Below are 22922 nucleotides of genomic sequence, written 5' to 3'. Positions count from 1 at the left end.
ACTCACTCTGTAGACCAGGCTGACCTCGAACTCAGAAATCCACCTGCCTCCGCCTCCCAAGTGCTGGGATTAAAGGCGTGCGCCACCACTGCCCGGCTCGCTTTTGTTTTTGAGACAGGTTCTCACTCTTGCTCTGGTTGACTGTGAACTCAGAGAAATCTGCTTGCCTCTGCCTCCTGAGTGCTGGAACTAAAGGTGTGCCCCACCATGCCCTACTCCTGGGCCAGCTTCAGGTGACCCATGTCAGCCACTGGTCTCACACACCCACAACTTAAATGACTTGTCTTCTCTAAATTCATCCAAAATCACACCAATTTTAGTAAATCCGGAAAAGTTTTTCTCAAGTGTTCTTTGAAAGTTTGGGATCCCTGGGGGGGGGGGGGCAGGGTTGGTCCTACTAGCAAGAGGGACCTCACTGTTGGAGTCACCGTGAAGACCTTTGGCAGTGAGGTCCCCAAACATGAATATGCGTAGCCTTCCATGGGCTATCTAGTAGACCACTGAGACAGACGCCCTTGTACCTGCTGCCGCGCGCATAAGGACTGGCACAGACACCCACTCTGTGGCTCCACAGGACCCACTAAGTGGGACTGTGCTCTCCTGAAACTGTGCCTTTTGGTTATGGTACATTTTTTTTTTAATTTATTTTTATTTATTTAATGTATATGAGTGTTCTATCTGTATGTGCACCTGCATGCCAGAAGAGGGCATCAGACCTTATTATAGATGGTTATGTATCACCATGTGGTTGCTGAGAATCGAACTCAGGACCTTTGAAAGACAGGGACCCTAGGGTCTCCCTCTGTCCCATCAACCCACCCTTTTCCCCAGCAGCAAAGATGCCTTTGTCGTATCCAGGGAATCTGTCCCCTTTAACTGACTCTCCTCCTGGAGACACTGTCTGGCTCTTCCCTGAGTTCATTTACACGCTCATCTCCCAGCCTCTGATCACTGGGAACCTCCTGGCACTGTGGTGGGTGTGAATGTTTGCCCATGCTTTCTGTGAGCTGGAAGATTTTTTTTTTTTTTTTTTTTTTTAAGAGAGTGGAGTTTGTTCAGGTTGGACCTCTCTGTGATGCTAAATTCGGTTTTGCCGTCATGGGCCACATGAAGCAGCAGCCTGCTTTAGAGGTTTGCTTTCAGGTTAAAATAATTTCTTCAGGCTCACGTTACAAGTGACCCATTCATGTGGGCATGCTTCCCAGATTCTTACCACTACAGACAGGTTCTCTGGCTCCTCGGGGGGGCTGGCAGAGAGCATGGAGCCTTGTGGAGGAGGCCCAAGGGCCTGATATGGACTAGACCTGGGTTTAAGATACCATTTGGCTCTTTCCTAAGTCCCCCAAATTTCTTTGCTCCTCTGCAAAATGACCCAGCCTCGTGGGGAAACGGGCACCGAGGCACAGTTTTTAGTAAAATAAATGCAACCAGTAATTGCTGTGTTCTGCGCGTCTTCATACAGATATATGGATCTGGATCACAGGGGAGACTGGTTGATTGGCTGGTTTGAAGTAGAACAGACAGCAATCAAGGATCTCACTGAAAATGTGATTTTTATTTTTAGGTGCTCAGAGCAGTGCGACTGTGGATCAGCAGGGAAAGGCTCGTCTCCTTTAAACAGGTCAGGCTCACCCAGCATCGGCCTGCATAGCTGTATTCACCCAGAGCGTGCTAGCAGGCACATCCTGTAATCCCAGCACCCAGGAGGCTGAGGCAGGAGGTTTGCCACAAGTTTAAAGTTCACTTAGACTATCCAGTGAGATGCAGGTCAGCCTAGGCTCCAGAGTGAGACCCTGTCTTAAAACAAAACAACGAAACAAAAACCCAAACAAAACCAGAACATTCTGGGCTCTGAGTGCAGGTTGGGTGACTGCGTATGCCCCCGAGGACCAGGAGCACGTGGTGATGCATACTCTCTGCTCTCAGAGGACAGATAACCTGGGGGAGACAGGAAATGCACACAAAGCAAGACAAGAAAGAGGATGACAGTCAGACATAAGCTACTCCAGTGGGAATGCATGGGAAAGGAAGTGTGTGTGGGGCTCCTGGATCTAGTGCACACCGGTGGGGACAACTCAGAGGGGACAGAGACTGTGGAGACTGCACAGGTGAGGAGGCTGACGCCTGCATAGTGCCATGGTGGATAAGGGAAGTAAGAAGGTGCCATCTATGAAGGAGACACGGCAGCTGGCTGGCAGTGAGAAGAAATCCAGGGTCTGGATGGGGCATGAGGACAGGATCGGCTTAGCTGGTGACAGACAAGGGATTTGTGGGTGGACATGGGCACGACAGATAGCATTTTGTTCTGGGAAGTGTTTGACAATGGAACGCAAGCTGCGTCGGGCATAACTTTAGAACTCACTCTAAGGATTATAATTGTTTCTATAACGATGCCAGGGTAAGAACTCATTTTTTAAAAAAAGATTTTATTTTATGTCTATGAGTACACTGTAGCTGTCTTCAGATACATCAGAAGAAGGCATTAGATCCCATTACAGATGGTTGTGAGCCACCATGTGGTTGCTAGGATTTGAACTCAGGCACTCTGGAAGAGCAGTCAGTGCTCTTAACCACTGAGCCATCTCTCCAGCCTGTAGATCTGGAGAGACAAAGCTGCGTGGGCGATATCTGCAGGAAACTGACAGGTCTGCTCCAGGATATGGAGGGAGAGCTGAAGACTGCAGTTCACCACTCAGGGGACGGGAAAATGGAAGGTTTCAACAGCCCAAGTGGGAAGGATCAGATGGTGAGAGTCTAAGGAGGAGTGACACGGGGTCACTGAAGTCCAGTGCGGGGTTGCACACTGGATTTCCCAGCCCCATTCTTAGGAAACCTTCCATTCAGGCAGCAGATGTAGCTCTGTGATAGAACTCACAAAGCCCTGAGTTCAATCCCCAGTGCTGGGGGTGAGAGGATGAGGACAAAGAAACCTTCCATTCTCAGGGCTAAGCCAATGAACTTCAGTTCAGCTGCGGCTCAATTAAAGCCATTTAGTTAATGAGCCACAAAAGTATCACGCCACCAGAGTCAAGGTCTGCCTCGCATTTGCTCTCGCCTTGGTGGATTTCTGCCATATGCGACCACAGACTGGCAGGGAGAATCCACCCTGGGAAAATTTAGAATGTGAGGTTCTGTGTCAAGTCTGTACCAATTAGGAAGACACTGACAGTTCCATAAAAAAAAAAAAAAATGGGCATACTCCCAGGAAATTCCATTCAAGGGTCACAATTTGAGACCAAGAGGAAGTCCCAGCTCCTTTCCGGAGAGGTCTAGAAATCACTTGAGGTCACCCCTCCCACTGTCCTGCACCCTGATTTGGGGTCTCCTCCTCTCTACTTTGGGGACAGATTGGACTGTGGCCGCCTGTTTATCCTTCTGGGCATGGACCCGTGCTGGCCTAGTGGTCACCACAGAAGACCAGCTGCCCCCGGCTGGCTGGCTGGCTGGAAACAGGAGCAAGGTGGCAGGCAGCAGCTGTGCCACTTCAGGCTGCACTCAGCCCTCTAGGGACCTCTGATCAGGGAGCTGTAGCGGTTCCCATGGGACAGCCCCTCCCTGTGCACTGACTTCTGAGCTATCCTAAGGATTTCTCATGGACTGTTTCATTACAGTTCTGAGAGTAGCCAGCGGAAATCGAGGCTGAGGCCTTACCATCTGCTCCATTCCAAGGGGAGACTACATTATTCATATTTTGCAGACGAAGGACAGAGGTCTAGGCATTCTCCATCTTTGCCAAAAATCTCTTATTGGCGAATGGGAACCTGGCAGTTAAATTCAGGATGCAGCAGTGGGTGATGACCAAGACCACACGGCTTCTGTAGTTCAGTATTGTCAGCAACAAACGATGGATCAAGTCTTAAATCTTATTCTAAGCCTTGGTCCTGACTGTCAACTTACGACACAAATCCTGCTTATCCAAAGAAATGTTTTTCTGAAATTCTCTATCAGCCATTAAGGGCTGGCTTGTAATTGTTAATAATATTTTATGATACCAAAAAGGCAAGGCATATATTTTAATGCACTCAGCCCTTATTAGCACTCTGCAGGGAACAGTGCATCCATGACTAGCCTTTTCTCAGGCACAGCTGAGGGAGGGAGGGAGGGAGGAGGGAGGGAGGGAGGAGGGAGGGGGAAGGATGGATGGACTTTGGAGCCCGGAGGAGGAGCTCACCCCAGCACTTAGCCACCTGAGAGGCATATCATTCCCAAGAGGCTTATTGGAGGAGAATATTCAACCAGCTTAAAGAAGGTCCTGGGGAGTGTGTGAAGATCTTCCACATTTAAGCGGATTTAGGGATTTTTATTTTCTTTTTCAAAGCCCATCCTCCTGAGCTGGCTGCACAGGGGCTGGGGTAGAGCCTGAACCACAGTAGTCACAGCAGATTCAGGCCATGTAGTATTTCCTGTGTTCTTCTGGAAAAAAAGACTAGGCAGGAAGTAGGCTGGTGAGACCTCCAAATGCTGTCTTAGTCTTCCAGCTTTGAAAGAGACCTGTTCCTATTTGTCCACGCTGTGGGTTTTCATTGTGCCCTAGAGGCATCCCGTGGTTACTCTGTCTTACAGTGCCAACTTTTCCTCTAACAATTAACATAAATTTGCTGAAATTCTGATGCACTGCCAATATCAAAGTTAAAAAGTGACCAGGTTTTTAGCAAGCTCAACATAAAAACCTCAGACATACAATAGCCAACATTCACATTTATGGCTGTGTAAACAAAGACAGTCTTTAAGTCCAACCTTCTCTTAGGACTGGTCTCAGATTATTAGCTCACTGGCAAACCTCTTTCGGTGGGTAAGGCCACGGGGGAAGGATAAGGTAAGACAAGTAATTTGGGGGACATATAAGTGTTCCCGAGGTTCAGTGCGGGGAGGGGTGGCTCAGTGGCTAGAGTTCATGCCACACATACATGAAGAACAAAGTTCAATCTCTGTGCCCACATAAAAACCAGCTGTGGCAGCATATGTCTGTAACACTGGATGGGGCAGTGTATGTGTGTGTGTGTGTGTGTGTGTGCGCGTGCATGCGTGTGTGTGCGCGTGCATGCGTGTGTATGTGTGTGTGTGTGTGTGTGTGTGCGCGTGCATGCGTGTGTGTGCGCGTGCATGCGTGTGTATCTGTGTGTGTGTGTGTGTGAGAGAGAGAGAGAGAGAGACAGACAGACAGACAGACAGACAGACAGACAGACAGACAGATGGATTCTGTTGGCTAGTCACTCCTCTATGAAAATGTCAAGCTCAGTAAGGTGTGGAGGGGCTGGTGAGGTAGCTTGGTAGGTAAAGAGCTCTGCCTGCTCTTCATAGGACCTGGTTCAACTCCCAGAGCCCACAGGGCAGCTCAAAACCATCTGTAACTCCCAGGTAATCTGATGTCTCTTTTGACATCTACAGGCACCAGGGACACACATGGCATACAGACATACATGCAGGCAAACACTTCTACATATAAAATAATAAAAATTAAAAATAAGGTGTGGGGTCATAGTGGGAGACACCCCACCTCAGCCAGTGGCCTCCACACACTCACAAACAGGCAAGTACATGCCACACAACACAGACACACACACACACACACACAGACACAGACATACACACAGACACACAGACATACACACAGACACACAGAGACATACATACATACATACATATACACACACAGACATTCACACACAGAGACAGACAGACAAACAGACAGACACACACACACACCTCCTGAATTTCGGTGTAAATGAATGGCAGGGCTAGATCTGACAGAGAACAATTTTAAGAGTTTTTGTTAGTTTGTTTTGCTTCATTTGTTTTTGCTTGGTAAGCTCCCTCGAATTTTGTTTACACATAGTTTGAAGCCTTCTGACGGACGAGCTGTCCTGGAGAAGGCACCCTCTGTGAGTCTTTCCTGCATGCCCTGCTTACCACTTTATGCTGGCTGCAGACTATTCCACAGGTAGTTATGGACCCAGAAGCTTTCTGACATCCTTGGTGTCCCGGGGAGGAAGACATCAAGATCAAAGTACCTGCCTGGATCTTCTGTGGCGCAGCTAGGGCGTAGGTACCAGGACAGCATCAACATCACCCACTCTTCCTGGGAAGACAACACTGAGCCATAGGCTGGAAGGAGAAGGAGGACCAGGGACCAGAGATCACTGATGTCCCTCTTCTCCTCGATGCCAAGGAATGGAAGGGCCACAGAAGAAGTGCCATTACCGGTGACTACGGATTCACTTCTTGTGGATTTCAAGCTTTCTTTCTATTGTTGGACCTTGAATAAAACTTTTTCCTAAGAGGAGTTTAAAGTTGTGTCTGATGTGTATTCTGGGGGCCTTAAAGACAGGCAGAGAGGATTATACCCGCCTTTAACTTAACACAAATGTCTCCCTGGTAGGTGCCTTCCTGGCCTCTTGCAGGAGAAATGAAAGACCTCCTCAAGGCTGGGATCCACAGGGCCTGTCTGCAGCCAGGGCAACCTCCTGCCACAGGGACATCTGGGCTTGTTCTGAAGCCTTTTCTGTCTATCCTATTTGCTATACTAATCAGGCAACTAGAACCATCACGTGGCTATTATATCTTGCTATAACAATTGCATTACTTCTCTAAGTACAAGCTAGAGGCTGGGAAGAGTCTTGAAGGCATGAGGAACCACACTGCCTCACCTGGCTTGTATGGATATGCTGGGGATTTGAACCCAGGTCTTTATGTTTATGTGGCAAACACTTCACCTCCCAAGCCACCTCCCACCAAGCCCTAGGAACTCTTATTTTAGATTTGCAACACCAATGATGCTCATCTGTGACACCAGCACTCTGAACTCAAGCAAGGACAGGGGATCCCAGATGTCATGAACCAGCCAGTCTAGTCAACTGCTTAGCTCTGGATTTGACAAGAGATGTTGCCTCAAAAATTAATAGGAGGCTGAAGAGATAGATGGCTCCGTGGTTAAGAACACTGGCTGCCCTTCCAGGGGACCTAGGTTTGATTTCCAGGAGCAACATGGCAGCTCACAAACATCTATAAGTCTAGTCCCAGAGGATCCAGCACCCAATTCTGGCCTCTGTGGGCACCGGGCATATACATGGTGCACACACTCATAGGCAAACCAAACACCCATACACATAAAATAAAATAATAAAGTAAAAATTTTAATAAATAAATAAACAAATAAGGTGGCAATGTATGGAGAACCTGATGTTTTGTCTTCTGGTCTACATATGATGTACACATGCACATAGCATGCATACACATACACTACAGGAGCATGCACATATATGCACACACAAAAAAGACTTTTCTCCCCCAAAAGGTATAAGAAGGTCCAGTGGGATGGCCAAACAAGTACTTGGTCCCAAACCTGATGACCTGAGTTTGTGTTCCAGGACTCAGATGTTGAAAGGAGAGAACTGACCCTCACAAATTGTCCTGTGAACTCCGCATGTGGACTATGGTGCATGCACACACACACACACACACACACACACACACACACACACACACACAAATGCTGAGGTTTGGTCTGTTGCTATTGTAATGCTAAATACTGGCCCAGGTTGTCCCCAGGGAGGAGGAGGATCTCAAGCAGACCCAAGTGATGCTATGTAGCCCCGCCCCACAAGTTATCCCTGAATGGTGAACAAAGATGCCTACAGCCTACAGCTTGGCAGAAGAGAGATAGGTGGGCTTTTGGTTCCTAGGCTGGGGTCTGAGGCAGGAACCATGAGGAGAGAAAGAAGGTGGAGAGAAGAGGAAATGCCATGGTGAGTCATGAAAACATGGCCATGAGGGCTGGCCAATTGGAGTTAAGAGCAGCCTAGATGGAACATGGGCAAGTTAGAACTCAGGGTTATGGCTGGGGAAGTAGATACCTTCTAGAGAAGATATCTGCCCAACTTTAGTACTGATTAAGGCTTATCATAAATATAAAAATAATATTATAAATATAAATATAAAAGCTTTGGGTTGCTTATCTGGGAACTGAATGATCTAAGGTGGGATAGAAACCCCTGAGTGATATAAAATAATTAATACAACAGTAAATAAATACACAGTACACACACACACACACACACACACACACACACACAATGTATTTTAAAGGTTCAAGGGGTTAGAGAGATGGTAAGTGGTTAAGACCATGTACTGCTCTTGTAGAAGACTCAGGTCTGGTCCTCACATCCATGGCTTATAACCACCTGTAACTCCAGCTCCAGGAGGTCAGACCTGATGCTTTTTGACCTCTGAGGGCACCCTTAAATACTCGCCCATGCACACATGCACACACATGCACACACCCGCACACACGAATAAATAATTAAATGAAATGGAAAATGATTCCTAAAAATGATCCAAAACTGCTTTATTATGCCCTTGGCCTTGATTCCACATTGAGGAGGCTTTAGCTTGCTATATTGGATCATACTCTACTTGGTTTATTGGGTGCCTGGAATTCCCAGGTTTCATTTCTCAGGACTGTGGATGACTTAACATTTGTCTCTCTTGACACTGTCAGCCATGAAGGCCTCTCACCGGGCTACTGACTTCTGCAGGAGGGGAGCCACTTCACGTGCAATCTCATCCCAGGCACTGCCTTTCGATACTGTCATTGTGCTCTCAGTCACCAGTAGTCACTTTGTTTCAATGAGTAAACCAGGAGACCTCTGGGCCTAACACACTGAGCCAGGTCACCCTTTCCATGAGGGAGGGAGGGGCGGAGGGAGAGAGTGTACAGAAGGCTGGTGTGGGGAGTTTGCGGTCTGACCCTGGCATGGAGCAGATTTCAGGAAGGAAGCAGACAGAAGCAGGACAGCAGATAACTCCCCGTGCTTGTTGTGGCAAAAGTTCTGTGTGTACCCTTAAACATAGGTGTGTGTGATCTTGGAGATCCACTTCCGCCCAAACAACAATGCCTGATTCCAGAGGATCTGGGCTTGGTTCCTACTTGGTGTGGTTTCTCTGCTGCATGTATTCCAACACCAGTGGCCCAAGATACTTCCATATGTTATCACTAGTGTCCATCTAAAGGATACTGTTAAGGATGCCGTTTACTGGCCAGTCACATGCCAGGCCACGGTAATCATCACATTTCCTCATTTAAACTCCTAGGTGACCTTCTGGATAGGCCCTATACTACCTCAGGTCACATATGAATATCTTAAAAATAAGAAAAGCCTACCAAGTAGCTAAGTTCCACCATAGGTTGGATAGTTGGGAAGCTGGGACTGGCATCTGAGGGTTCTAAACCAAATGACCTCTAAATGCCCTCTGTGCTGGGCACCTGCTCTCCAGGCACTTACAACACCTCCCCGAATTGCTCAGGTAAGAGAGACAATTCCCGGGGTTTTCTGTTAAGGAGCTGATTGGGCTCAGTGAAGAGCCTGCTGGCACACGAGCGAAGAGAAAAGGTTAAGATACCCGTCTGGAAGTCCCTTGAGGTTTCATTTTGCAGATGCCCCTTCTATCCACACGCCTAGAGAACAATCTAGAATGCCACAGCTAGCTGGGGGTAACCTCAACACTGCCCCCCCCCATGTTCCCTGGGAGCCCTACAGGCAGAAGTCTAGCAAGTGGAGGCAGGGAAGGAATTATTGGCCAGCAACCGCTTTGGCAAAGTGACAGTAGTGAAGCAAGTGTGACGGTATGTGTCCCATCGCTGGCACTGGCAGGCTAGGACGGAGGCCTGCTCACCTCGGCTGCCTCACCTCTCTCATGGTCAGCAGCAGCAGCAGCGAGCCCACGGCCGAAGGGGTATCCGTGGCACTGTGGCACACAGAAATAATGCAAATGTACTTTGGAGTCTGGTCAGGCAAACAAGCATAGCCTGCAGGGCCCACGGTGCCCACGGAGACTTGGGATGCTTGCAATGAGGGCTCCTCGTGCTCACAACTCCACATATATCCACAGTTTCAGGGCTGGGCCTCAGCCATGGGTGCCAGTGTTCAAGCTATGGGAGGGACAGAATCTAAGACAGGAATCTGACACCCCTCCCCCCAAACCTCAGTGATTTCACCCTGGCCACAGCTGAAAATCCAACTATCCAACTGATCTCTCTCTCTCTCTCTCTCTCTCTCTCTCTCTCTCTCTCTCTCTCTCTCTCCTCTCTCTCTCTCCCTCCCTCTCTCCTTCTCCCTCTCCCTCTCCCTCTCTCTCCTATATACATATTTGTATGTAAGTTGACACTTGATGTCTTCCTGTGTCACTTTCCACCTTAATTTTAGAGACGAAATTTCTCAGTGACCCAGAGGTGGTGAATTTGGCTAAGCTTTCTGGATAGTGAGTTTCAGGGAGGGCCCACCTGTTTCCACCCCCTGCCCAGCACTGGTTTAATAGACACATACAGCAGGACTCAGCTTTTATGCAAGCGCTAGAGATCTGAACTCAGAAAGGCTGTCATGTGAGGGGACAGCCATTTTCCCTGCCCTTAATGCCCCTATCTTAATTAACAGTTATGTTTGAGCCAGTCAAACCTGGCTGGCCCTTGACACAGCAACAGATGAGTGGAGAATCCCTCACTCAGGTGGGGGTCAAGGTTTCCAGGAAAGACTTGCTCTCTGTTTGATAAGCAGAGTACCAAGGTGGAGGGAAATCCTTTGTCCCAGATGTTCAAAGCAGACACCAAGGACTCAAATCCACACCTCTGTAACTTATTCCGGCCTGTGATCCAATCAGACTCCTGCAAAAGAACTGAGTGGTTGGAAACCCTGACTAGGCTCCCAGGCTAGCCAACAAAGCTCCTTTAAATCTCCTGGGGCTTAGCTGTGTGTCCTGTGCTGGTTATGAGACCTCTCTGGGCTTCAGCTTCCCTATGTGTCAGAGGGTCACAATGAGGATGGTATGAGGTCATCTTCAGCAGCATGCAGCACTCCTAGAAGACAGGCACTAGATACAATTGAGATAACAGTGCCAGCGAAACACCGTTTCTACAGCAGGGCTTCTCTTTGCCAGAGCCAGTGACATTTGGCAACTGCCCTGTAATGTTTAGCAGCATTTCCCACCTCTATCCACAAGATGCCCCCAACACACCCCACTTTTCAGACACTTCAGCAACCCCAATGAGGACTGTGACTTTCCAGGAAAAGACCCAAGTCTCAGGAGCCTTATGAGGCCCCGCTGAGGGGCCAGGGACTTTTCTCCTTCTCACTTGGCCAGGTACCCCTAACTCCTGTGTGCAGAGGAATCGGATGAGTGTCTCTACAGTGGCTGATGAGAGAGTGAGGTTCCCCATCTCCATCCCAGTCACCTGCAGCTGGAACATGACTACCCCTACAGGTGGGCTGGTGGAGTGAGGTAGCCCCCTCTAGGCTCTTAATCCCCCTTTCACCAACAAGGGGCAGGTGAGCCACCTGTGCACGCTATGGGGCCCCAGGCTGGACCCCAAGGACACCCAGCAGATCACAGCCATTGGTGTGGGCACCAACTGGACACAGAGACAAAATAGACTGGACTTGTCCCCAAGCTTCCCGGATGTTGTGACCTTGAATATGTACCCCTCTCTATGTTCTCTTGGATGCCCTCCTGACCTGTATCTCTCCATTTTACCCACGGATCTGTCAAACGATGATGGGCCAGACACCCACTCTATATCTAGCCCCTATATTAGATATTTTAAAACATTCTTTTGAAGTGATTCATTTTCAAGAGGGGACCAAGGAAGATATTAACCATAAATATAAGAAAAGGCATAGTGGGAAAGGTTCAACTGAAAAAAAAATGTATGTTCATACACATCGCCAGGAACTCACAAAAGCCATGTACAGTATGCTCTGGGGAGTCAGAATGACACAAGTCCTTAACGTTTCCAAAAATGAACTGCACACGTTGATGTTTAAAGGGGAGAAGGAAGTCAATCTGCAGAAAGGCCACTCCTGCCTGTCGTATCCCCAGGCTAACCCAGTCCTCGAAGGACGAGTGGGCCAGAGAGCTTGCTCAGTACAAGGGCTCATGTTCCTAGTGGGAGCAAGCCTGACCTTACCTCAATCCAACCAAGTTTTCTTCTTGCAATTCCTGGGCACTCTCTGTTTCCTTTGTTCCTCTCTGGGGAACTGAGCCTGACACTAGAAGCCACTTATAAGCCACACCCTTCCACCAACATGCAATTGTGTAGACAGACAGGGTCCGTGCAGGGGGCAGAGAGGCACACCGTGAGCTGTCATTCATCTTTTAAAAATAACAACAAAAACCCACCCAGCCAAGCTAAGAAATATTCAAACCATCCGAAGGTGAACCGAAAAGCCAAGCTAGGGTACTATATCATACACATCTGCCAGTGAGGCAAACTGTGCAGAACAGATCAGCAGTCATTACAGCGGGCCTGACAGCTAGGGGGGGAATGGGCACACAAATTATCTGGACAGTCATTTGTTTAGAGAAGCTTTGCAAATGGCGAGTGGGCAAGCAATTCTCATGTGGCAGACACAAGCAGTATCAGCGAACCCGAGATGACATCTCAGAATTGTAATCACAGAATTAACCTACAATGGCTTCATACTTCTTTTTCTTCTATGAGGCTCGACAGTTGAAGGGGCGGGGTAGGGACCATGAAAAATTTGGGCAGTCTTGTAGAACCCGGGGACCAAGCCAAAAGTGGCCTGGTTAGTTTGTCTCTGACCCCGTCATCCGCCCAATGCTAACCAGCCGGAAAAAAAGACTTGATATTACAATTTCTTGAACAACAGAGGATAAATAGGGCCTCCCGGACATAAAAGGGATCACACACTTGCGGAGGTTGGTGGGTGAAATCTTGGCTCTTGAACCCTTTCGGATGAGCCCAGACTAGCTCAGCGCTCCACAGCTTCAGCACAAACTTCTAGTTTCTGAGGTGAATGAAACTGGCTTGTTAAAGGGCAGAGCCAGGAATGGAGTCTCTCAAATTCTGCAGCAACTCGATCTTTAATTAACAGCACGGGCCTTGGCCAGCCCAGTACCTCACTCGACCCCTCAACACAGTGCAAAATGAGAGTTCGAAAACGCCGTGATCTGAGCTTTGTTTCTGCACTGGGTGAAATGTTCTCTCTCCTCCCCCTCCCGTTGATTTTTCCGCTGTGACACCTTTGCCCAACGGGCCCGTTATAGACAGCCCCCCTCCCAGCCTTCCCTTTTCCGCACCCACCCCAGGATTCTAGATTAAGAATCCTGCTCCCAGCAGCCCGTCGTGTGGCGAGGGATGGGTAGTATTGGAACCTATCTTTCAGATGCTCATGAAATTTCTGCCAGGCGGGCCCCGCCACGACGCCACAGTTTCAGGCCGCGGTTTGATCGGGAGAGGGCGTTCCACCCCCAGCCGAGACATTCTCAGAAATGTTCATCAATCTGAGCAGTCGACGTGAGCAATTCGGCCCTTAAGAAGCTCGTCGGTCTTAAAATTGCTCACCTGCACCAGTATTCAGTGGTAGAATTAACCAGAAAACCTCGAAGACTGAGCTTACTGTACGGTGGGGAGGCTGGGACCTGTTAGCTTTCTTTCCCTCTCTGGTTTCAAGGGCTGTTGTAAATGCGGATTTTTAAATCAAAGTCCCTCATTTAAATAATATTAATAAAATAATATCAGTCAGCATGCTTAAAATACACTAGAGGCATCTCTCTGGATAGCTATGGTTGCCAGTGCCAAGAGAATGATGCTCGCATCAGGGATGAGGGGCTCCTTCCTCGCGTCTTCCAGGCACTATCAGACTACCCCAGGATTCTGAATCTCCGTGGAGTAAGGGGCGGGGGTAACGCCCAGAGGTTCCTCCTCTGGCTGGTGTGGTTCCTATGGCAACCCTTAACCCTCTCTCCTAGGGTTGGGAGGGATGGGTGTGGCCGCAGCATCCCAGGGGATCTCATACCCTCTCCTCACACTCTCCCACCGGGAGAGGCAACAGGGTTCAACGGTGGTGGTGGGGCGGCGGACGGGGAGTTGAGCTTGCCGAATCACCCCATTCCCGAGGGTTAGCTGGCTCCCCTAGCAGTGAAACACAAGTGGGGTGTGGTCCTCAGGACGGCCTGGGTGTGGGGAGGGATGTGCTTCCTCTGCGAATCCCACCCATGTGGCTCTGGGTCGAACTGGGGAGTGGGCTGCGCAGGGTCACATCCGTTCCATTCTTGCCCCCGCAAGTCTGTAGATCCAACAAAGGGTCTGAAAAGAGTGGCGAAAAAAGGATGGAGCTGCTCCGAGCGCTTAGGCAAATATCCTCGTCGAATGAAAGCTCCCCGCCTCCCCCCGTTCCCCCCTCCCCAAAAATCCAGGGCTGGGAGCGCAGATCCTAAATCACCCGACGAACAAAGCAGCGAGCTCCCCTAGACGACCTCAGGTGAACGCTCCGGTGCGCACCGCTGCAGAGGCAAAACGCCTAGGCTTCCGTGTTCATCACCCCCTATTCCTTAACATGGGTCCAAGCCGGGTCCTCCAAAGCCCGGCCACAGCTCTTGGCATACTACGATAGAGACGTGACTCGCCGCAAAAAGATGGCACCTCGCGTTCAGAGAGGGGGAAAAAAAACGGAGGAGGGGTGGCAGCGGGAGGAGACACATCCTACTCTCCCCTCCTCGCCCACCCAGGTCCACACCCACTGCCGCAGTGAGGGGCGAGCCCTGCGCGCCAGCCCGCGCCTCCGGCAGGGAGCGCACATGCCGGGAGCCCAGAGCAGAACGCAGAGAAAGAAACGCGCCCCGAAATGCACCTGCAGCCCTCGCGTGGGTCTGTGCCTGGCTGCGACGCTGCGCGCCCTCGAACGGGGAGCCGCTGCCAGCCAGCGCGAGGCCAGGTGACCCCTGACTCTTTGAGCTCCCACATTGGGATCCGCGCACTACCTTCTCTCGGGCACGGCGCTGTCCCTGTCACTGTACCAAGCGCGCGCAGGGGGGAAGGGCGGCTAAAGTGACAGCGCCTGGACCCCTCCCCATCCTCCCGATTTCTCCCAGCCCCCAAATGTCCCCTGCCGGCTTCTGAAGGAGGAAAAGGGGAGGGGGCGGGCCACCGCCTTAAATCAGGGCCAGTGAAGGCCCTGTCAGAATCGCTGTCAGGGAGGTGGAGGAGAGGCATGAAGGCAGTCATCTTTTCTAGAACCCGATCCACACCTTCCTTAGGGCTGATGGCAATCAGGGACAGAGAAATCCGATTTCAGGTTCGGTTTCGGGGGTCGTCGTTGGACCCCCATGCACACCCACAGACCCACGCCCATTGCGGCAAAAGGCTGAGATCCAGATTACAGAACAACCCCTTCCCTAGGTCACCGTCATCTGCGCCCCACCCTGCGGGCACAGCCCCCCTCATTTGCGCGGAGCCGATAGTGGGGACCCCAGCACTCATAGATACACGCATTCGCCCGCGTGCGTGCATCTCTTGCACGCGTTCCTTCCCAGCTCCCCAGCGCCGAGGGCGCAGAGAGGCCCCCGCCGTTGCGCCTGACTGATGCCCAGCGCCCTAAATCCATCTCTGGGGTGAGGGGTGGCAGGAGGACGGCGCACAGGGCCAGAAGGGGACTGGATTTCAGAGCTGCGGCGCTTACCTGATAATCGACAGAAGGCGAGGACAGAAGAGGACAGCGGAGGAGAAGGTGGTTGTGGCGGGGCGGCGGCGGCGGCGGCAGAAGGTGGGCGGTGGCGGCGGCGCTGCTGCTGGTGCTGGAGCTGGTGGGTGGCCGAGACTGCGAGCGCGCGCGGCCGAGAGAGCGCGTTCCGGAGGCCGGCGGGCAGCGCAGGCGCGAGCCACGGGAGCGCGAACCTCCCTAGGGAAGGGGCGGGCAGCGAGGCCTGGGCGGGCACCTCCCCTTCCGGCCGCCAGGGGGAGCACGCGAGCGCCCCACAGCCCAGCCCTCCCCGCGCCGCCCGGCTCGCCCCTCTCCGCGCTTCCCTTCCCGGGTCCCGCCACGCCTCGGGTCGCGGTGCTGACCGCCGCGCGCACGCGCGTTCCGTGGCGCACGCGCGCCCGGCCTCCCGGGGCTGCAGCCTTTGTCTAGTCCAGGGGTCCCCTCCCTCGGTCCCCGCGGGGTCCAGGCAGAGCCATGTACCGCTCGTCGTCCGCTTTTCAGTTCACCCTCGCTGGCTCTCCAGGCGGTACACCGTGAACCCCAAGTGCTACAGGCTCCCCGAGTCTCCCAAACTGTGGTCCTCCAGATAGAGCACACTTTTCTATTTCCAGGGGCAGCTGTTGGCTTGCTTTCTTTCCACCTGTTTTTGTTAATGGCCAAAGTGAATGATTTCCATGACAAATCCTCGCGAAGCAGATTAACTTGATCGTAAATACACTTTAGCGTTTTCGTGAAAAAAAAAAAAATGTTTTTAAATCAAGGAGTATTCAAACCCATTAGGTATCTTAACTGTGACCCTAGGGAAGAAAAATCTTTAAATAGGTAAGTTCTAATGATGCTTACTACACACACTGCAAGGCATTTTCACAGAGTTATTTTTATCTCGTTTATTGAGACACCTTTGTACAGCTTGAGAGCTGAATTTTTAAGGTGCCTGCTGGAGATGGCCACCTGCTGGATGTCATGCTTCCGGTTGAAACTGGCCCTTAGTTCTCCTTCCAGCCACCTAGGCGTGGGCTGTGGCTCTGGCTTAATTTCTTACCTCCCCAAAGCTCAATTCCCTTGGACAGCTGGAGCCTGTTCAAATGCAAGGAGGAGAGGCAGGCACCCACCTCTTGCCAGAGAGGCAAAAACTTGTCTTGAAGCTTTAATTTGCATGCCGTTTTTTCTTGATTTTTCAAGGCAGGTTCTCACTATGTTGCCCTGGCTGGCTTGGAGCTCACAGAGATCCCCTGCCTGCCTCTGCCTCCAGAGTGCTGAGATTAAAGGTGTGCACTGCTGTCCCAGCTATTGTTTCTAAAACTCCAATGTTGTACCTGCTCAGTGTGTTGGCTCACATCTGTAATCCCAGCATTCAGATAGGCTGAGACGTGTTCAAGATCAGCCTGGGCTACATAGCAGAATCCAAGCCAGCCTGGATTGTATTACAGGGTGAAAGTGAGTCTCGAAACACACACACACACACACACACACACACACACACACCCCTGGGCTGGAGGAGTGGCTCAGCAGTTAAGAGCATGTGCTGTACTTACAGAGGACCAGGATCCCCAGCACCTACATCATAGCTCACAATAGTAACACCCCACACCCTTTCCAGGCAAGTCTGTGGTGCACATACGTAAATACACAAAAGGATATATATATATATATATATATATATATATATATATATATATGAAGATTTATTGTTATATGTAAGTACACTGTAGCTGTCTTCAGGCACACCAGAAGAGGGCGTCAGATCTCATTACGGATAGTTGCGAGCCATCAAGTGTTTGCTGGGATTTGAACTTAGGATTTGCGGAAGAGCAGTCAGTGCTCTTAACCACTGAACCATCTCTCCAGCCAAAAAATAAAATTTTGAGATAACTAATGTGCCAGGCTTTGGGGTCAATTTTCTAGCACCACAAACATTTTTTTTCTCCATATGAGCTTGATTACTGAATTATTCTGGAATGAGGCAAATGGGGTTAATTTCTTTTTACTTTCTTTTTAAAAGAATTACTTACTTATTTTATGTATTCAAGTACACTGTAGCTGTCTTCTCACATACCAGAGAGGGCATCTGATCCCATTACAGATGGTTGTGAGCCACCATGTGGTTGCTGAGAATTGAATGCTATCTCTCCAGTCACAGAGGCTCTGAATTTCTAGGTCTGGCCTTGCTCTTCTTCTAACCACAACTACCCTGCCTGCTTCAAGACTTCTGTGTCAGTTCTGGACATCTAGGAACTTAGTGGTCTTCCTGCGCTCAGTGTCCTCCTCTCTCAGGCCAGCTGTGCTCCCGGTCAGATCAATTTTCAGACATAATCCTTTCAGTCACGGCAGTCTCTTGCTCAAAGATGTCGACCGGCTTTCAACAGGTGCACTCAAACTCTTTGACCTAGCATCTGGTCCTCCCACCTTGATCAGACCTCCCCTCCATTCTGCTCTGTGACTGGGGCCACTGAGGCCACTCCACTAAATCTCCTTTCCACCTTTGTACCTTGGGGCTTCCCTTTGCCTACGAGGTCCTGGCTCTTAGTCCTGCCCACTAGTACCCTACCTAAGCTTCAACCTCAAGGTTAGACTTTACCAAAGCCGTCTCTGCTCACTGCAAGTAGAACAGATATTTCCAGTCTCTACAAGGCACTTAGCTATATTATTCCAGAGGAGAGGACTAGAGTTAGCATTTATCTTTCAGTGTTGGCACTTTATTATTGTCTCCAATAGTTGCCTTTACCCTATGTGGGTATTGAGCACCCTTGCCTGATACCAGCTATGTGATGCACACATGTCCAAACAGAAACTTCAGGCATTGCAAGTTTGTATCTTTGACTCTGCTTTCCACTACCAGAAAGACATACTACCATGTCCTGATTAAGGAAGTACATACACCATGAGCGAAAAATTTAATTTGTTGCAGGAGCCGCCACGATTTTGGGAGCTGGTTGTTAGCCTGATAAAGCTGACTATGGCAATTTAGTAAGTGTGTGTGTGTGTGTGTGTGTGTGTGTGTATGTGTTTCTTATACAGTAACAAATTGCACTCACTAAATGATAAAGTGTATTTATGTTATCATTTTCAAGGTCAATGCTTTTGTTACACTTTATCTTCTTAATATATGTCATTAGTAATCATCAAAGTGACACTCCTCCACATTTAAGTTTATCCTTATGAGCCCCTAATATAGAGTATGATTGAGAACTGTCAAGGACCTAATGACCCTGCAGTCCCCTGATACTGAATGGTCACATTTGCCTAGACTAAATGGAGGTAATGAATGCTAGAGAGAGTCTTAAGCAAATCTGTCCTTTAAATGTATGCGATGTGGAGTTGAGTGTTCATTCCAGATAATTTGATCACTGTGGGTAGCTAATGGCTCACTAATGCAGGCCTAGAAAATGTATCCCCTCTCATCCCTCTGCCCCTCCCTCTTGCTGAAATAGAAAGCTCATGGCCTCGTGGGTCCAGCACAAGCCCACACACAGAGGACCATTGAAGGCAGCTTGGCACAAGGGAATGGAAACCGACAGAGGTAGCAGGCTGTGGGTCCGATTTTAGCCATCGTGTGTGGGGTTAGACAAATTCATTATCTTCTTCGGGCTTCAAGTCCTTTATTGAATAGTCTCCGATGGAGTTAGAGCCCAGATCGATAGAGTCTGGACTCTCTGCCACCAAATGTATTTCCAAAATAAGCTGATGCACTGGAACAAATGTCTCCTACCTGCGATGGGTTTAACCTGATTACAGCAGCACAGGTAGGCATTCCAGGTTGGGAAACAACCTTCCCTGGGAGATTATGGGACCAGGCGCCTTCCATTTTGTGGCACTGCCATTTCTGAGGTCCATGTTCTTTGGGGGGATGAGGCTAGATTACCATTTAGGGGTCCATCTGCAGGAGGGGGAGGACTGTGTGGGGGGAGGTGCTGGTTGTTCAAGAGGCTTCCTTTAGTCAGTAATCTCCAACTGAAAGATCAATAAGTGTAGGTTCTGGAAGAAGAGGATAAAGGATTTCAGTAAATGCCAGGGTCTGCTTTATAGGGGCTAAAAGAACCCTGGGAAAATGAAAACAGACCCTGAACTCTGTTATGGGACTGTATGTGTGCAATGAATATATTGGAGGACCATGGCAGACAGGAGGATGGAAAGTTACTAGGGAAAGATAAGCCAGTTTTCTTTCTTTCTTTCTTTCTTTCTTTCTTTCTTTCTTTCTTTCTTTCTTTCTTTCTTTCTTTCTTTCTTTCTTTCTTTCTTTCATGTATATGAGTACACTCTACCTGTACAGATGGTTGTGAGCCATTATGTGGTTGCTGGGAATTGAACTCAGAACCTCTGCTGGCTCCGGCCCAAAGATTTATTTATTGTTATATGTAAGTATACTGTCACTGTCTTCAGACACACCAGAAGAGGGCATCAGATCCCATTACATACGGTTGTGAGCCACCACGTGGTTGCTGGGATTTGAACTCAGGACCTTTAGAAGAGCAGTCAGTGCTCTTAACCACTGAGCCATCTCTCCAGCCCATAAGCTGATTTTCTAAAGTAGTTGCTAAGAATAGTGTTGCTAATGCTTCTGATCAGAGGGTGATCACCCGTTTTACACCATGAAACTCTTTGATATCTCAGGAAACCCCTTTTCAGAAGAATACTTTTAAATGCATAAAATAAAGTAAAATGTACAATTACAGGCCAGAGAGCTAGAGTGGTAGTTAAAGTGCCTGATGTTCTTACAGAGGACCCAGGTTTGGTTCCCAGCACCCACACTAGGTGAGCCACAACTGCTTCTAGCTCCAATTGCAGGGGATCTGATGCTCTCTGGCCTCCACAAGCACCTGCATGCATGCAGTACACATCAACTCATGTAAGCACACACAGGTACATTTTCATAAATATCCAAGCATGTGAACAGTTACAAAGCAGATATTCTTATGCATGGTTATCAGAACATTAAATCATTCTGCTCCAGTGTGTGGTGGACACGGAGATGTGCTGTCCATACCCCTTCAGGAAGGACACGCTTCAGCATTGGAGAGCTCTCTTTAGACAGGCCCCAAGCTGTTCAGACCTCCAGGGGCAGCCTCGGCCACAAAAGTCCCCCTTCAAGTGGACATGGTAGCACATACCTGTAACTCCAACACTCACGAGGTAGAGACAGAAGAATCATAACTTCAAGGTCATCTCAGGCTAATGAGTAAGTTTGGGGCCAGCCTGGGCTACATGTACCCTATCTCAAAAAATGAGCAAATAAACAAATGAAACAAAACAGTAAGCAAACTCTCCTGTTGTAGGCAACATTCAATGACTGAGGATGTGAGCGAATAAATGGATCCTTTCGGTCCTGCAGTGAACACTCATTATGGATCATTTTAACATTAGAGTAAGCTCCGCCAGGCTGTTTCATGGTGAGTGGAGGCTCAGCTTTTCCTATCCCCAGCTTAAGTGTTGATGGAACATTCTAATAAAACATCCTGTGTCTCAGACTCACTGCTGCTTAGGACCCTCAGCTCAGGGCCATTGGTGTCGGGAATGGTCCGGTCCAGCACAGGCAGCAGTGTGGTTGTGAATGTCACTGGGCATGGTGTGTGTTATATTTGGTGTGGCACGTCAAGTGTCCGGAACACTGACAGGTTCCACACTGGGTGGAGTTTACTCAGGTCAGCTGAGTGTCACTACGGGCAGGAAGGTTGGCAATGGCAAGGTCAGAGCCCTTCTCCGGAAAGGAAGGCATGGTAGGTGGTACTCCTGGAACCTGTGCATTGCCAGATTCCTTGGACAGCTCTGAGCCTTCAGGAGCGACCTTGCCCATCTCGTTGGGAAGAAAATGCAGACTTCCCCTAGGCTAACATGTAACGACAAGCAGAATGTCTTGTGAGAGTCCCCCCCCCCCACTGTCTCCTGGCATAAATACAAACTAAATAAAAACAAGCATTATGTCTCAGCATAAATCAACCAGGTATGATAATCTAGTGAAGAATAGAAGGGAACATGCCCTAAAGGACCTGCAAGACATAACCAGAATGTACCAGCACAAGGGACATGGGGTGCTGGACTTCTTTTATTATTTTTAATTATATGTGTGTCTGTGTGGGGGTGTGGGTATATACCTGCAGAGGCTGGAGGAATTGGATCCCTCTGGAGCTGGAGTTACAGGTGATTATGAGCTACCTTGTGTGGGTGCACGGCACACTCTTAACTCCTGAGCCATCTCTCCAGCCCCAGAACACGCTCTTATAGAGTCTTACCCACTGAGGGTCGTGGGCATGATAGGACCCAGAACAGCAGCAGGCAGATGTGGCTCTTTGCTGTGTAAGCATGAGATTAATATTACTTGGTTTGTTGGAATCTGTGTTTATTTCCAGGGGATCCAAGCCACATTGCTGGTGACCCTCGCCCATCTCGACTACAGCTTCTCTAAGTTTTTGAGAATCGTACTTCTATGCCTGGTGATACATGCCTAGAATACCAACTCTTGGGAGGTAGAGTCAGGAAGACCAAAAGTTCACGGTTATGCTAGGCTCCATAGTGAGTTCAAAGCCAACAACGTAGCTACATGAGACCATATACTTACAAAAAATAAACAACGGATAATTAGTACTAGCTTTATTAAAGGGTGCATGTTATGACCTTTATTTTGTCTCTATCTAGATAGTGGCTCTGACTCACTAGATAGACATGGAGCCTTGTCCTACAGTTGGCTGACAGGAGTCCCTTGGGTCCTGTGATGGTTTAAATAGGTATGGCCCCCATAGACTCATGTGTTTGAATGCTTGATCCATAGGGAGTGGCACTATTAGGAGGTGTGGCCTTATTAGAGTAGGTGTGGCCTTGTTAGAGGAAGTGTGTCACTGTGGAGGTGGGCTTTGAGGTCTCTTATGCTCAGGCATCCAGTGTGACACCGTCACTCTTTGCTTAGGATCAAGATGTAGAGCTCTCAGCTCCTTCTTCAGCATCATGTCTGCCTGCGTGCCACCATGCTTCCCATCATGACAATATGGACTAAACTTCTGAAACTGTAAGCCGTCCCCAATTAAATGTTAGTCTCTTTTTTTTTAATTTTTATTTTATTTTTTATGTGTAAGTACACTGCAGGTGTCTTTAGACACACCAGAAGAGGGCGTCAGATCTCATTACGGATGGTTGGGAGCCACCATGTGGTTGCTGGGATTTGAACTCAGGACCTCCGGAAGAGCGGTCAGTGCTCTTGACCGCTGAGCCATCTCAGCGGCCCCTAAATGTTGTCTTTTATAAGAGTTGCCCTGGTCATGGTGTTTCTTCACAACGATAAAACCCTAACTAAGACAGATCCGCAAGCCTGATTCCCATGGTTCCCATGGGAAAAAAAATGAGATCGATATACTCAAGAGTTGAGCACCCCTGCCCCATCGCTGGTTATCACACACGCACATGCACGTGCGCACGCACACACACTCAGTTGGCTTGTGGAAT

General features: G+C 49.3%; 1 protein-coding gene across 19 annotated transcripts in view; it reads right to left on the bottom strand.

Moving 5' to 3' along the window:
• Positions 1-15653, bottom strand: part of Mapt (microtubule associated protein tau) — a 102831-nt gene extending 87178 nt beyond the window's left edge. For 8 of the 19 annotated variants that reach the window (XM_021212150.2, XM_029546664.1, XM_029546662.1 and 5 more), the window contains exon 1: positions 15471-15618. The gene's annotated coding sequence lies outside the window, so the exon portion shown is untranslated. Of the gene's footprint in view, positions 1-15470 lie in introns of all 19 variants that reach the window. The other 11 variants (XM_021212151.1, XM_021212152.1, XM_029546676.1 and 8 more) reach the window with 5 other exon arrangements.
• Positions 15654-22922: the final 7269 nt, after the last annotated feature.

This window comes from Mus pahari, chromosome 14, assembly GCF_900095145.1.
Source record: "Mus pahari chromosome 14, PAHARI_EIJ_v1.1, whole genome shotgun sequence".
In the NCBI taxonomy this organism is placed as follows: domain Eukaryota; kingdom Metazoa; phylum Chordata; class Mammalia; order Rodentia; family Muridae; genus Mus; species Mus pahari.
This window is presented reverse-complemented; position numbering and strand designations above follow the sequence as displayed.